Source organism: Sciurus carolinensis, chromosome 11, assembly GCF_902686445.1.
Source record: "Sciurus carolinensis chromosome 11, mSciCar1.2, whole genome shotgun sequence".
Classification (NCBI taxonomy): Eukaryota; Metazoa; Chordata; class Mammalia; order Rodentia; family Sciuridae; genus Sciurus; species Sciurus carolinensis.
Genome location: NC_062223.1, coordinates 70,125,051 through 70,140,976, shown reverse-complemented (window position 1 = coordinate 70,140,976; position 15,926 = coordinate 70,125,051). Strand labels below are relative to the sequence as shown.

At 37.5% G+C, this 15,926-nt stretch overlaps 1 pseudogene; it reads right to left on the bottom strand.

Moving 5' to 3' along the window:
- LOC124959515 (interferon-induced very large GTPase 1-like) overlaps positions 1-15,559 on the bottom strand; it is a 30,204-nt pseudogene extending 14,645 nt beyond the window's left edge.
- Between the last annotated feature and the right edge of the window lie 367 nt (positions 15,560-15,926).

Here is a 15,926-nt window from a genome sequence, read left to right as displayed (position 1 = left end):
AAAAAAAATTAGAAGGTGGATATTCTGGGGAACCTGGGAAAACTGTTCCTATCCAGGCCCAAGTGGCATCTGAGCAAATCATTTGATCTGGACAAGGCTGATGCTTCCTTTACCTGAAGAGGAATGCGTTTTAATGAACACCCACTATTTTCCCTGCAGTCTGTCTTCTATTTTATCCAAAATACTATATGCAAAAGTTCCAACAAAGAAGGAAATTAAAACACGAATTATCTCTCTCTCTCTCCATCTCTATTTCTCTCTCTCACACACACACACGCACACACACTTTTATTTATAGTGTTTTATAGTGTTTCTCTTAGAGTCTGAAGGAAATTTATCTCTCATGTTCCTAAATTTTTTAAATTATTTTTTAAAATTTTTACAGACTGCATTTTGATTTATTGTACACAAATGGGGTACATCATTTTGTTTCTATGGTTGTACACAATGTAGATTCACACCGTTTGTGTAATCATACATGTATATAGGGTAATGATGTCTGTCTCATTCCACCATTTTTCATGCCCCCTCCTTCCTCTCATTTCCCTCTACACAATCTAAAGTTCCTCCATTCTTCTCTTACTCCCCCACCCCTTTTATATTTCATCATCCACTTATGAGGGAAAACATTCGACTTTTAGTTTTTTGGGATTGGCTTATTTCACTTAGCATGATATTCTCCAATTTCATCCATTTCTGTGCAAATACCATATTATTCTTCTTTATGGTTGAATAATATTCCATTGTGTATATATACCACGGTTTCTTTATCCATTCATCTGTTGAAGGGCATCTGGGTTGGTTCCACAATCTAGCTATTGTGAATTGAGCTGCTATAAACATTGATGTGGCTGCCTTAGTATAGTATGCTAATTTTAAGTCCTTTGGGTATAATCCGAGGAGTGGGATATCTGGGTCAAAAGGTGAGTCCATTCCAAGTTTTTTGAGGATTCTTGTCACTGCTTTCTAGAGTGACTGCACCAATTTGCAACTGCACTAGCAATGTAAAAGTGTACCTTTTTCCCCACATCCACACCAACATCTATTATCATTTGTGTTCTTGATAATAGCCATTCTAATTGGAGTAAGATGAACTCTTAGACTTATTTTAATTTGCATTTCTCTAATTACTAGAGATGTTGAACACTTTTTCATATATTTATTAATAGCCTATATATCTTCTTCTGTAAAATGTCTGTCCAGTTCCTTGGCTCATTTATTGATTGGGTTCTTTGTATTTTTGGTATAAAGTTTTGTAAGTTCTTTATAAATTTAGAAGATTAGTGCTGTATCTAAAGTGCATGTGGAAAAGATGTTCTCCCACTCAAGTTCCTACATTTTAAAAATAATCAAAATGAGATATCAATAAACTCAGTTGATTATAAAAGGATCCAATCTCCAAGCCCCTTCGAAGCAATCAACAGGCCAGATCCATGATGTTATATGCAGCAAAACTTCTCTTTGTGAACCCCTCCTAAGATAGAGGACTTTTAAAATAAAGAGTTAAAATGAAATAACCTCACTACAGAAATATAAAAGTGAATAGTAACTGATTATTTCTTAATATGTTCTGCATAAACCCTAAAATTATAACTACTTTACTAATACGTATCTGAGTTTTGACTACTTGATCTACTGCTTTATAAAAGGAAGCATTTAATAAAGATCTGACAGAAAGAAGAATTTTCTTTTATCTCTGATTTCATAACCCTAAATTATGGTTCTAAGTCAATGTGTTTATAATCATAGATTCTCCTCTAATGAAGGTGATTTTGTGGTTAGAGTAAATGATGAAAGGTGGAAGGTCTGAGTCTCTTCAGCAAAGAGAATCTCTCAAGGTAAGAGCTCAGCCACTAGCAATGGTTTTCCTAATGTCATCCTTGACCTCCTTGTTCATCAAGCACTCATGGGAAAGAAGACTGCAAATATGGTTAAAATCAATTTGTTATAATTAACTGAAGCAATGACTCAAGGTTAGACATACATCAAGATCACTGATGTGCACAAGATGACCACCACTGTAAGGTGAGATGCGCAGGTGGGGAAGGCCTTCCGCTGCCTGGTGGCTGAGGATATGTGCAGGATGGTAGAGACAATGAAGGCATAAGAAAGGACAGTGGCCAAGAGAGAAAACACAAGGATGAAGAATCATGAAGTCAAATTTAGGCTTCAGAGAGAACCAACCAAAGTCCTTAGGTATAGTACTAGAATAAATAGTTTCCTTGTTAAGGTGGGAAACCATGGGGATTGGAATAAGTGCCAAGGATGGTCTACAAAGCAGAACAGAGAACTAACAAAGTTCAGTCTGAAGAAATAAAAGCAACACATCAACTGGGGAAAAAAACCAAAAAACAAAAAACAAACAAAAAAACTCCTAATTGGGAGAGTCATTGACTGGGCTTCTCTTCAGCTATGTTGGATGTCTTTTAAAGACACTGGGCAACAGTGGTTAACTATTCCTTGTAAAGTAATTATGGGTGTGCCCTTGAAAGTAATATTAGGATCTGAACCTATTTCTCTCTCTTTCTCTCTCTCTATCTCTCTTTCTGTCTCCCTCTCTCTCTCTCGTGTGTGTGTGTTCCTGTCCTGCAATGAGATGAGAAAATTTGCTGTACCACTATGCTCCCCACCAAGATGTTCTGCCTCACCCGAGATCCAGAAACCATGTAGCCAAATGATCATTGACTGAAACCTCTGAAGCTATGAGTCAAAATTTACCTTCTTTCTTTAAGTTGATTATTTCAGAAACCTGACTAACACATAAATTTGGTTGAAAGTGCAGGGTCATTTCTATAGCGATACTTGAAGATATCATTTAAAAGCCTCTGGAATTACTTTGTGGGAGGGGTTTGGAAAGGTTTAGAGATGCAGGAAAAAGAAATACAATGATGATCTAAAGTGAATTTTAACAGACAAATCTACATGTTGCCCATGCCCTGATACTTGGAGTGGAGCCAAGTTTAAGGATAATTAATCTCTGAAGAAGGAAATTTCAATGCAGCACAGCATTCAAGTTAAGGAATGGGTATGACTGGTCAGTCTTTTAGCCAAACTTACAGCAACAATTAAGAGCCAAAAGCAGAGCAGGAAGATTGGAAACACTTGCAATTTGTCCAGAAAAGAAGCATGAATATTGGGAACCCAAGAGGTTGTAGTTCCTAAAGAGATTAGTACCATTAAAAATAAGCCAAGTACTTTGAACCTAGACAACAGGAAGCATACATCCTGCATACTTGAAGAATTAATAAAATCCCACCCATCACAGGCTCATGGATTTAAAAAATGTGACCTCATTTGAAAGACTACTTTGGGAAGAAAGTTCAAGGCACCGTGCTTGCACAGGATCACCTAAAAAAATTGTTTTCCTGGGATTCATTTCCCATGTTCAACTCTGTGGGCACTCAGAGGTTGCTGCAGCCATGGTCTAAAGTGATCCAGTTACTGCTCCCACTAGTGGCAGACCTTGATATTGTCCATGTGGTGCTGTTTTTGCAGGAATGCCAAATAAAAGAATTATGGATTTTACACTGAGATTTCAAAGGAAAGTCTGAGGCTAGGTTTGAAGTCTGTAGAGCAGGTTTGGAGTTCCTGAAAGTATCCTCTGATAGAAGGACGCATACTGAAGCTGTGAGAGTGAGTTTGAAGCTACAATTGGGATCCCAGAAAGTTAGTGATGAATGAATTTGGAACAAACATCAAAGAAAACTGCAAACAACAAGAATAGTAAGGACAAGAGAGAGGCCAGGAAGGCTGTAGCCAGCAAGGTTGTAGGTCAGGGAAGCTTAAAACCTTTGAATTTCTTTGCACCACTGTATGCCCTGGACATGAAACAGGAGCTAAAAGATTTCATATATGACCTACTAGATTTTTATCTTGCTTTGGTCAAATTCATCCTTGCTATTTTTCTGTTCCTCCTTTTTGGAATGAGAGTTTTTACTATGTAAAAAAAGTGTTACTTGAACACAAGAAATGTTATACTGTGACAATTGATCTGATAACTGTGACATCTACTAAGTGACCAATGAGTTGGTAGCATATGTAGTGTGGAAGAATTTTAAAAGAATGATTCATGTTTTGGGTAGGAGGGAGCAAGATGATGGGCAAAGATATCACATCATCTGGAATAGTGCATAATTTAGAACTTCTGATTTGTTTATTCATGAAATTTTCCATTTAATATTTTCAGGCTGTGCTGGATTAAATTTTACTAAAGGTAACTAAAACTAAAGAAATCAAAACCACAAGTAAGAGGGAACTACTGCATCTCTCTATATATTCATATGTAAAATATATTCATATGCTCATATTTTATACCCAAACTAATTTGTACAATTCATCTATATTCTCTTCAAAGACTGGCAAAAATTTTATACTGCAATAAGTTTTAGTTGATAATTCTATCTATTCCTTGAGTCTGAATCTTTTTTTTTACAATGAACATTACTTCAATATAAATGGTATTTTATAACTGGTATAAATGTGCCTTGTGGGAATGGGGTCTCAGGAGTTGCAATAATTCAGAAGGGTCCTGGTCTACCCAGACCATGAGAAAGGAACTGCAATTAAAATGGAGGTATATAATTTGAGTTGGATTGAGATCAGAAATAATATTAAACCAAAAAGAGAACCACTTTTCACACAGACCAATAGAGACAACAGGAAAGAAAAACACAAAATTTGGGGAATTGGATAGAAGAGTAAAATGTGAACTGTCCCAGATGCTCAGTGATTATTTCTGATTCATATATACTTTATGGCCTAAAATTCTAAATTGCCAGTAAAACAATTGGTTATATGTTGGGGAAATGACTTTAATGAACTAGAACTCAAATCTGGCTTCTTTATTTACTAAGAACAATTATCATTTGACTAATTTTAAGAACTCTCTCAGGGAGAGAGTTTTTGCCCAAGAGATGCAAGCCAATAAAAAGGAACATAGCCTAAATTTGAACAATTATTTTAAAGTGTTGTGAATTCAGTTTTACAAGTGAATGCATATTCAGTCACATCTGATCATTCTTGAATCATAGAGAACATAAGAGTAATGTAACATGAGATAACACAAAGAAAGACGCTCCAATATTCAGAGTACAGAAAAGCATTTAGAAAAACACATACCAGTGGTACAAATAATTGGGAGGCTTGAACTGTAGTCCATTCTCTGTGGTAATGAAACTGAGCTATTTGTGACAAAATAAAATTTTCAGTGTTCAATAGCTGGGATTGGAAACCAGTTCCACAAATCCAAGTCTTATTCTGTTAATCACTGCACATATTGCCTCTTTTTCAAAACCTGATAATGTTGAAATAATAATTAGTGGTAGAGCAGAACAGGAGTGATATCAAGTGAACTTTCATATTCCTATAGGCTAACAGAGATGCTAACTGAAAACCTTTTTTTTTTTTCTGTTTTTATTGGCTTTGTTTTTGTTTCTTTAATTCTGTTACCAAAGCAAATTAATATTTCCTGGCCAGGCATGGGGCACACACCTGTAATCACAGCGTCTCAGGAGGCTGAGGCAGAAGGATCTCAAGTTCAAAGCCAGCCTTAGCAACAGCAGGATGCTAAGCAACTCAGTGAGACCCTGTTTCCAAATGAAATACAGAAAAGGGCTGGGGAAGTGACTCAGTGGTTGAGGCCCCTGAGTTCAATCCCTGGTACCCACCCCCAAATTAATATTTCTTACAACACAATTATAAAATATTATTAAATATTATTAAATAGCAACACAATTTATACTATCCAGGTATAGGCACCTTAATGGATGAATGGACAAATACAATGGAATTTTATTCACCATAGAAGGAAACTCTGTCATATGCTACAATATAGAAGAGTCATTTTTTTGGCAAATTGAATGTAGTTTATTTGTGAAAAATACACCAAATTCAACAGTTATCTTCTGTGTAATTTTAGTTACCTGCACATTATTGGGACTAAACGTGAATGGAAAAACATTGTTCTGCAAAACATTCTCCTTCATAGAATACACTTTAGATTTAGATATTAATTCATCATTTTAAAGCTTTATTGGGTATGTCTAAGTGTTGCATCTGTAACTGAAGGAAATGATTGTCTAGGGAAAGACTGCAGAATTGAGAGTTGAAAGATCACATTTAAGTTACCTGTAAATGGAGGATTGACACAATGAAACTCATTTCCATTGTTAGTGTTCATTTTTTCTCTTTCTTTCATTTTTCTTTATTTTTAAAATTTTAATTGTAATATTTGTACTTTCTTATGGGGCATTGTATTATAGTTCAATACATGTACATGAGGTATAATGGTAAAATCAGGATAGTTAGCATTTTCATCTCATGAAATTATGTTGTATTTTATAGAATAATTTTTCCATATACATGATAATTTTTTTACCCTTATTATGTTGATATGCTGTATCTTATTTATATGTATCTTTCTTTTTTATAGTGTTAGGGATGGAAGCCTGAATCTTGTGTATGGTAGACAAGTGTCTACCCCTGAGTTACATTCCTAGCCCTGTATTATTTTTATTGATTTGCATATGTTGAAATATCATTACATCCATGGGATAAATCTCACTTAATTGTGGTGTATAATTCTTTGATGGATTTGCTTGCTAGTATTTTGTTGAGAATACTTCCATGTATGTCCGTCAGGGATATAGGCTCATAGTTTTCATTTCTTTGGAATTAGTACCAGGGTCATCATTGTAGAATGAGTTCACCAAAGTTCTTCCTTCACAATATTTTTGGGACACTTTGAGAGAACTTGATATTCATTCTTCTTGAAGTTTGGTAGAAGTCAACAGTAAAGCCACGAGTTCCTAGGCTTTTTTTTTGTATGTAGACAATTTTATTATAAAAATAACCTCATACATTGTTATTGATTTATTCAGATATTCTATTTATTAATGATTGATACTTTTATGTCTAGGAATTTGTTAGTTTCGTCTAGAATATTCAATTTTCTGGTATATAATTGTTAAGGGTAGTATCTTTTAAACCTTAGTATTTGTGTTAGCAATTGTAATGTCTAATCTTTCATTTATTATTTCGTTTGTGTCCTCTCTCTTTTTCTGATTTTAGCTGCAGGTTTTTAATTTTGTTATTGTCTTTAAAATTTCCCTCTGAGATTTTTTGGGTATTTTTATTGTTTTTTTCTTTATTATTATTATTATTTTGATTCATTGTACACAATGGGGGACAGCTTTCATTTAACTGGTTGTACAAGAAGTAGAATCACATCATTTGTGTAATCATGCATGTACATAGGGTCATGATGTTTGTCTCATTCTATTATCTTTTCTTCCCCCTTTTATTTTTTTTTCTAGTCTCTATTTATTTCTGTTCTGATATTCATTATTTCCCTCCTTTTGCTAGCTTCAGGTTTAGTTTGCTCTTTATTTTCTAGTACCGTGAGATGTAACATTGACTTGTTTATTCAAGATTATTTTTCTTCATATAGGCTTTGATCAGTATCAACTACCCTTCTTAGATATGCTTTTGTACATTTCATGTTTCAAAAATTGTTTCTACTTTTGTCTATGGTATTTTTAAATTTTTTTAATTGTTTCTTTATAGTTATACACAACATTAGAATTCATTTTGTCATAATTATAAAAGCATAAAATACAATTTACTCTAATTCAGTCCCCAGTACATGTACATAGGAAATTTAGGTCAAATTCATTTTATTGTTCTGTTCTTTTCCTGTCCCTCCTCCCTCTCCCAACATCTTTCTCTACTCCACTGATCGATCTCTCTCTCTCTCTCTCTCTCTCTCTCTCTCTCTCTCTTTTTCTTATTTTGGAATAGCTTTCACATATCAGAGAAAACATTTGACCTTTGACCTTCACTTAGCATGATAGGCTCCATTTCCATTCATTTACCGGCAATTGACATAATTTCACTTCTTTGATGGCTGAGTAAAACTCCATTGCATACATATACACCACATTTTCTTTATCTATTCATCTGTTGAAGAACACCTAACTTGACTTCATAGCTTAGTTATTGTTTGCTGTGCTGCTGTAAATGTTGATGTGACTGCATCCCTACAACATGCTGACTTTAGTTCTTTTGAATATATGCTGAGGAGTGGGATGGTTGCATTATGTGGTGGTTCCATTCCTAATTTTTTAAGAAATTTTCATATTGGTTTCCAGAGTGACCGCACCAATTTGCAGTCCCACCAGCACCGCATGAATATACATTTTCCCCACATTCTCACAAGCATTTATTATTATTAATATTATTGATAATTAATTAATATCGGTGGGTTTGTTGGTTTGTTTGTTTGGTGCTAGGGTTGGAACTCAGGGGCACTCAACCACTAAGCCACATCTCCAATCCTTTTTTGTATTTTTATTTAGAGACAGGATTTCACTGAGTTGTTTAGCACCTTGCTGTTGGTGAGGCTGGCTTTAAACTCTGGTTCCTCCTGCCTCAGCCTCCTGAGCTCCTGGGATTACAGGCATGCGCCATCATGCCTGGGCTCAGTATAGTTTTGATTTCCATTTCCATGATTGCTAGAGATGTTGAATATTTTTTTTCATATGTGTGTTGACCATCTGTATTTCTTCTTTTAAGGAGTATCTATTTATTTCATTTGCCTATTTCTTAATTGGGTTTGTTTTGTGTTAGTGTTAAGGTTTTTTAATTCTTTTTTGAAATTATTTATTTATTTATTTTTATTTTTCACAGACTGCATTTTGATTCATTGTACTCTTTATTCTGGATATGAATGCCCTATCTGAGAAACAGATGGTCCACAGGCCCGCCACATCCCATATGCTTTCTCTTCTTGCTCTTGTTTCCTTGGTTGTACAGAAGCTTTTTGATTTTTTGTTTTACTTCTTGAGCTACAGGGATCTTAAGGAAGTCAATTCCTGTTCCAATATGTGGCAGTGTTCTAACAGTTGCAGAGTTCCTTTGATCCATTTTGAGTTGACATTGATGCAGACTAAGATACAGGGATCTATACTTCTACATACGGATATTCAGTTTTTCTAACACTATTTGTCAAAATGGTTATCCTTTCGCCAACAAATAACATTGACACTTTTGGCTGGTATCAGATAACTATTTATGTGGGTCTGTCTCTGTGTCTTCTATTCTGTTCCATTGGTATTCTGTTTTGGTGCCAGTACCACACGGGTTTTGTTACTCTAGCTCTGTAGTATTAAGAGCCACAAATATGTCTTAGAGATAAGCACTCCTTTACATTTGTATACATGAAAAATAAATTTATTATTGAAATATGAGAACCCAGTAAGTTTAATTATTATGATATTTTTAAAAGCTATAATTTTTTGATATTTTTTCCTTAAGGGGGAGTGTACGTGATCACTAATGGCTTAATCAAATTTGATCTTGTCCACAGACATGATTCAAACTGATTTATATGACTATCATAAATTTGGTTTCAGGAGTTAATCCTTGTTAGGTACATGACACCAGGCTTTGAAGACCTAAACATTATGAATACCTCAACTTTTTATAGCTTGAACAGGGACGTGTCAAGATTCCAGAAAGAAGAGAGTTGGTGGCTAAATGAGGAAAACAATTTTTACATTCTATTTCCCATGTTTGCGTGATAATGTTTCCTGATCTGATGGAGGCTCTCTCCTGCTCACGTCTCTGGTTTGTTTTTGATAAAACAAAATATGCATCAATAGCATTATATATGGAAATCATGACCTATCCATGGATGCATTTGCATTCAAAAGTTAGTAAATTTTATTCATGAACTGAAAGAGTAAAAAATGTTCACACAATGATTTAAAGTCCATTAGTAGTTTCAAGACCTGTACATAGGTTCAACTGCTATGCAGTTACTCTATAGAAATTTGTAGAGACACATAATGACTTTCAATTTCTTGTGTAAATATGAGTTTCCCTGAGACATCATAGATTTTTAAAAGATATTCAGAATAATATTTCAAAGTAGAACACAGGATTTTATTTACTTTTTCAATTTTTAAAAATTTGTTATAATTAGTTATATATGACATTGGAATGCATTTTGACATGTTGTACACAAATGGAGCATAACTTCTCATTCCTCTGACTGTACATGGTGCAGAGTCAAACTGGTCATGCAATCATATACATACACATGATAATAATGTCTGTCTCATTGTACCATCCTACACATCCTCACCTCCCCACTTCTCCCTCACTCCCCTCTGCACAATCCAAAGTTCCTTCGTTCTTCCCTAACACTCCCCCACATTATGGATCAGCATCCACTGATCAGAAAAAATACTTGGTCTTTGGTTTTTTAGGAGTGGCTTATTTCACTTAGCGTGATATTCTCCAGCTCCATCCATTTACCTGCAAATGCCATAGTTTCATTCTTCTTTAAGGCTGAGTAATATACTGGTGTGTATATGTACCACAGTTTCTTTACTCATTCATCTGTTGAAGGACAATTAGATTAGTTTCAAACCTTATCTATTGTGAATTGAGCTGATATAAACATTGATGTGCTTCATCACTGTAGTATGCTGTGTTTAATTCCTCTGGGAATATGGCAAGGAGTGGGATAGTTGAGTCAAATGGTGGTTCCTTTCCACATTTTCTGAGGAATCTCCATACTGCTTTCCAGAGGAGTTGCACAATTTGCAATCCCACTAGCAATGTATGAGTGTACCTTCTTTCACTCATCATTGCCAACACTTACTGTTGCTTGGATTCCTGAAAATTTCCATTCTGACTGGAGTGAGATGAAATCTTGGATTAGTTTTAATTTGCATTTCTCTAATTGCTAAAGATGATGAACACTTTTTCATGTTTGTTGATTGATTGTATATCTTCTTCTGTGAAGTCTCTGCTCAGTTCCTTAGCCCATTTATTAATTTAGTTATTTGGTTTTTTAAAGCCAAGATTTGGCTCCTCTCTAATATTTGATTTTCATGACCTGCTTTTTTATTATCCAGCCTTTCTTACCTTTTTCTGAGACTAATAAGTTCATTGACTTTTCTTCTGGTGTCTAAAATAAGGGACTCTTTAAAGAGTAGCAACTTATTATCAAAATTTGCTTTCAATTGAACCATATTTCACAATCTGGGTCTTCATTAAAATATTTTTCAAATTCTTGAATGATAGTTTCATATTTCCCTGTAACTGGAACCACAATTATGCCTGCTATAATTGTCAGAATTTTTCTATTCTGAATCTGATTGTGAAGCTGGTTCTGCAAGTCTAGCATATGACTCCTGAGCTCCCAGGTCCAGTGATTATACATGATTTCCAGTTTGCTCATGGCCATGACCTCTCGGGTGTTCCTGAAACTGAAAATAAAGTTCTCACTTACCAGGGCTCTCCACAAATCTTGAACTCTAAATTTTACATCTGATATCTTAGGATGCTTCCCCTGAATTCCTGTTTGGCAAAGGATTCTACTTTTCAGTTCCTGGACATTGTGACTGTAGCAAGGATTGGGAGGGGCCATGGGGGGATTGCCATCCCAGAGATGAGCAAAGTAGTACACGTGAGTATTGGCATCAAATTTGATGACGTCACTGAAGCATGTTACCTGTGAGCACTCTTCTTGTTTAGCAGCTATTGCTGCCATTTCATCCAGCCTCTGCTCTAATCGTCTTTGTCTTCCACAGTTTTGTCTTTAGCTGTAACTTCTCCCACATTCTGATGCACAAATATGCAAGTTGGGAAGATTTTCACTTGTTTCATCTTCAGAAAGACTTGGACAGTTATCTGTAGGATATCTTGCATTTCTAATGATTCTCCGCAAATATATTTATCAGAGTCAAATTTGCAAGTCCAGTGACAAAGGTAGCTAACTCATTGTCCCTATTCTGGGATTTGTTGCTGAGTTCTGGGGCCCGAAGTCCTTCTGTGTCTACAACCAGCACAAAGTCAAAGCCAAGTTCCTCTGCTGATGCCTCATCTACCTTCAGGAGCTGCATGTAGGCTCCCTTGGTACACCTGCCTGCACTGACAGAAAACTGCAGCCCAAAAAGAGCATTCTACTCCTTAGACCAATTTTCACTCTCCTACCAGAGTTATTGATTTTGAATTTTTCTTTGTCATCAAGCAAACAGATCAATGATCTTGATGACTGCCACAGGTCACGGACTACTTTTTGGTTTTCTTTATTGTCATCAGAAGCTGACATGAGGACCACGATGAGAGAAGAGACCTCCTTCAGGAAGGCGAGCTGCCTTTTATGCTCCTTTGCATCTCCATGAAGATTGGTGAAGGTCACACAGCTGTCAAACCTGTCCTCCTCTTCCCCCCCAGGGCAGAACCAGCAGATTTCCACCACACCCCCCATCAAGAGGCAGTTCTTGCTGCTTTCTCTGCAGTGGCGGTGGAAGAACACATCATGTTTGCGTTCACTGAGAAGACAGTTCATGACCTGAGATTTGGAAACAGACAGTCCGTTACCAACTCTAAGGAAGGACACAATGGGGGTGGAGACACGACACATCTGCTGACTCTTGTGACTGTTCTTCCCTGGTGGTGATTTGCTTGCTTGCTGCCAACTTCTCCTGATTTGTCTAAGAGATCAGAGGGAGAATTCAATTTGAGAAGTGCAGGGATTTGGCACCAGGAGGGACAGGGCAAACTGAAAGATGGATAGTTTGGTCAAAATATATTGTCTGGCAAAATTATCTGCAAAGTGAAAAATGGCCATCTGGATATCCATGGGGTGAATGTGGGACCTGGACTCAGTGGTCAAAGGATTAGTGAGATTATCATCATCTTTGAAAAACTCTTCATATGGATCAAAAGCCTTATTTTCCTGATTGGAGGCACTTGGAGGGACCTGTTACTCTTTGTTTCTATCATCTTTGAAGACCAGGTATCTCAATCCATAATCCAGCATCAATAGCTTCTGAAGGACATAGAAGGAAAGTTCTTGTTCAGATTTGGGCTGGGTGTTGGACACAGAACTCTTGTAGATCACATGGAAGTTAGCTCTACTCATCCTTTTTGGGTAGTAATGTTCTAGGCCAAGTCACTGGAGTAAGGCTAGAAAGGCTCCATTTTCTATTACTTCACTTTATTTGCATTAATATCTAGTTCAGAGGGCTGTTTCCTTTCATGGAGAAGACTCTAGTTCACTTTTGACCGACCTCATCCATTTTCAAAGAGGAGATGGTAGCTTCATAATCTCCATCAATGAGCAATCTCAGGTCTCTTTCTAGGTTTTCCCAATCATGATCTGCTCCAAGTTAAGTGAGGACATGTACAACTTCTTTAGAAAACAATTGTCCCATATGTTTTCTGATAAAATCCATGTGCTGTGTCTTCTCTTCTGCAGAAAGAGCTGTTACTCCAGCTGTGACTGTCAGACCTGTGAGCACCAGGAATGCATGGGCCCTATAGCTGGAAATAGTTTTGAGCTCCTGGTATTTATTGTAGGAGGTTTGCATTTCATCCAGTAGAAAGTCTAACTCATCATGCCCCAGGAGATGTCGAAAAATATTGCTTCCCACCTGATATCCTGCACCAGCTGCAATGGAAAGTAGCAAGAGCTGTGTGTCTGACTGCTCTGTTGCTTGGAGGTGATTCAAGAAGTTGCTGAGAGCTAAGCAGACCTCATAGGTGGACTTTCTTTGAGCTTCTTCCCCTGTTTCTTGGATTTCACATCTTACATTCACCTCAAAGAGTTTATTCTTGGTTTCCTTTAAGATTTCAATAACTGAGAAAATTGGGAGATGTTGAGTTGCTCTAGCTCTGACTCTGGTAGATCCACTGCATGATGGAGTGACCCTGAGGAAAGTTTGTCACTTTGGAGATGTGGGGATCCAGAAGGCTGCACAACTGTGATTTAACAAATTTAATTTTATGTCTGGAGGAATTTTTGCTAAAACTGACAGTATATACTAGAAAATTCTGCAGATCCCAGTCTGTGAGGCATATGTTAATCCAGGTGTCATAACCATTTATTTTGTGACTCAGTTTGTTCATGACATCTATCAGTTTCTGAAGTTGCTCTTCAGGATTGCATACCTCCCAGGATTTTACCTCATCTAGGAAAACTCTAGCCTCCTGCCCAGCACTCAACGATTCTGCTCCCTCCTGGATCTGGGCACTGAGACCAGTCAGAGCAGTGTAGTTGTCTTTCAGGCAGTTAGCTATCTTAAGGGGATCTTGAAAATCACTTCTGTGACTAGAGAGGATGATGTCCCAAATGGGTACCAGTTGAAGTCTCCAGTCAATGACACACCAGGTTTGATTGCTAGAAACAAGGCCAGCTTTCCACTGGACAAGGCCATCTGCTTCTGGTGGGCCACCTGTCTGGACCACAGATTGGTTTGAAGATTTTGTAAAAATTTGGCTTTGAGAGGCTGTTTCAGAAGGTGAGTGTGACACATCCATAGCCCCAGCAACTTTTACTGGAAAGCCACTGTAGCTCCCCCTTATGTAAGTATCCAGGCCTCTGCTGCCTGCTGCTTCACATCAGTCAGCTGGTCACTTTGGAATCCCTCTGAAACAGCCTTCCACCAATAGATTCCTCCCAGGTGCAGAGGGCCTTGGTTTACATGAGAGCCAAACCTGTGGAAGAAATTTTCAGTCCTGTGCCTCAACAAGGGGAAGATATCTGTGTCTGCCATCTGACCCAAGAGGTCTTCAATGTATTTCAGTTCCTGAAGAGCAGGCTTGGATAACTGAAGCTCATTGATGCGAAAGTAGCAAGAGGCCAGAGGGGCATAGTAGAACTTGGTTGAGCAGAAATATGTACCCTCAGAACTTGTTTGTTGTGTTTCCTTGGATTCTGAATGCTTGCTTTTATTCATTCCAATCTGTAGTTGAATTCCCCAACCTCCACCATTGGCAGAGGCAGTTATGCTGAAGCCCATCTTTTCTATTGTCTGGATGAACATGGATTCTTCTTCAAATGATATAAATTGTTTTGTTTCCATTTGTGTCGCCTGCTGAGAGCCAAAGAGTGAGAACTCCTCGGGGACACTGAGTAGCTCCTCTCTCTGCTGCATCAGGTCCATTTGGTGGCATGTTTTGTAAATCCCTTGCAGAGCCAGCCCTCCAGATGCCCATCTTATTAGATCTCCATCTGGGAGGTTTTGCCTGAGGGACAGTGTCTGCTCCATGGGACTGAGTAGTCTCTGCATGATTTCCATGACTTCCCTTAAGGCTTTTCAGGTACTGGCCAATACTCCTCAGGGATCTCCATGGCTTGCCTCAGTTCTGCCTCTTTTCTCTCCACTGCCTCTTCCTGCCTCTTCCTCCCTTCTAATAGGAAGTTTCTCAGCTCCTGCAGCAATTGTTCTGCCTGCTTCTGCTTTCTCTTTATCATCTCCACTGGTGACTCCTGTAACTCTGGAGGACTATTTGAGTGCGACAGGTCAACCAGCTTCTCCAGGGCCCTTTTCTCCCATGGATGTCGCACCTGGGATTTCAGCTTCTGGAGGTCTTTTTCTGTTAAGTATTGTAAGGCTTGAGGACAGGTCATAACAAGGTTTTCCTGCAGCTTGGGTAACCAGTACCCAACATCCAGTCCCACTGCTCTCAACATCTCTTGCAGAGTTTGCCTCCTTTTGCCTCTGACAAGAGGCTCATCAGGGGTCTGCTCTGTTCTGTCCATGGCTGTGTGAAAAACAGTTAGTCTTGACTGTGTGCTGAATTTAAGAATTGTGAGTCACATGATCAAAAGCATGACTGTATTAGTAAGGCCTTCCATCCCTGCTTTACTTATTCTAAAATATATTTTTCATCAAAACCTTTCTGTGTATGTTCTAGACATCATTGAGCATGTTGTCAACGTGGAGTGTTTTTTTACATTTGCTATTTTGAATTGCAACTTAATAACCTGCTTTGGGCACTTCCTACACAAACTCAATTGCATGGAAAGTATGAGGCTGAGGCATGGAGTTAGAAAATATCTGTGAGTTGTCAACTTGATGCTTATTTTTTAAACTAGAGCAATGCCACCATTTGGTTATCTTTCTTCC